The sequence below is a fragment of the Etheostoma spectabile genome, chromosome 9 (assembly GCF_008692095.1).
Source record: "Etheostoma spectabile isolate EspeVRDwgs_2016 chromosome 9, UIUC_Espe_1.0, whole genome shotgun sequence".
Taxonomy (NCBI): domain Eukaryota; kingdom Metazoa; phylum Chordata; class Actinopteri; order Perciformes; family Percidae; genus Etheostoma; species Etheostoma spectabile.
In genome coordinates, this window is record NC_045741.1 from 4,097,092 (window position 1) to 4,097,766 (window position 675).

The window sequence follows — 675 nt, forward strand, 5'->3', positions numbered from 1 at the left end:
ATGCGGGCTTTCATATGTCTTGCACTGAGGAGAGGCTTCCGTCGGGACACTCTGCCATAAAGCCCCGACTAGTGGAGGGCTGCAGTGGTGACTTTGTGGAACTTTCTCCCATCGCCCTACTGCATCTCTGGAGCTCAGCCACAGTGATCTTTGGGTTCTTCTTTACATCTCTCACCAAGGCTCTTCTCCCACGATTGCTCAGCTTGGCTGGACGGCCAGGTCTAGGAAGGGTTCTGGTCGTCCCAAACTTCTTCCATTTAAGGATTATGGAGGCCACTGTGTTCTCAGGAACCTTGAGTGCTGAAGAAATGGTTTTGTGACCTCTGTCTCTGAGCTCCTTGGGCAGTTCCTTCGACCTCATGATTCTCATTTGCTCTGCTATGCACTGTGAGCTGTAAGGTCTTCTATAGACAGGTGTGTGTCTTTCCTAATTAAGTCCAATCAGTTTAATTACACACAGCAGGACTCCAATGAAGGAGTAGAACCATCTCAAGGAGGATCAGAAGAAATGGACAGCATGTGAGTTAAATAAGAGTGTCACAGCAAAGGGGCTGAATACTTTTGACCGTGTGATATTTCAGTTTTTCTTTTTAAATAAATTTGCAAAATATTCTACATTTCTGTTTTTTTTTCTGACAAGATGGGGTGCTGAGTGTACATTACTGAGAAATAAAA

At 45.0% G+C, this 675-nt stretch overlaps 1 protein-coding gene across 1 annotated transcript in view; it reads left to right on the top strand.

The window, feature by feature from the left end:
* The window catches only part of exoc3l4 (exocyst complex component 3-like 4), a 34,090-nt gene that overhangs the window by 22,086 nt on the left and 11,329 nt on the right, over positions 1-675 (top strand). The window lies entirely within an intron of this gene.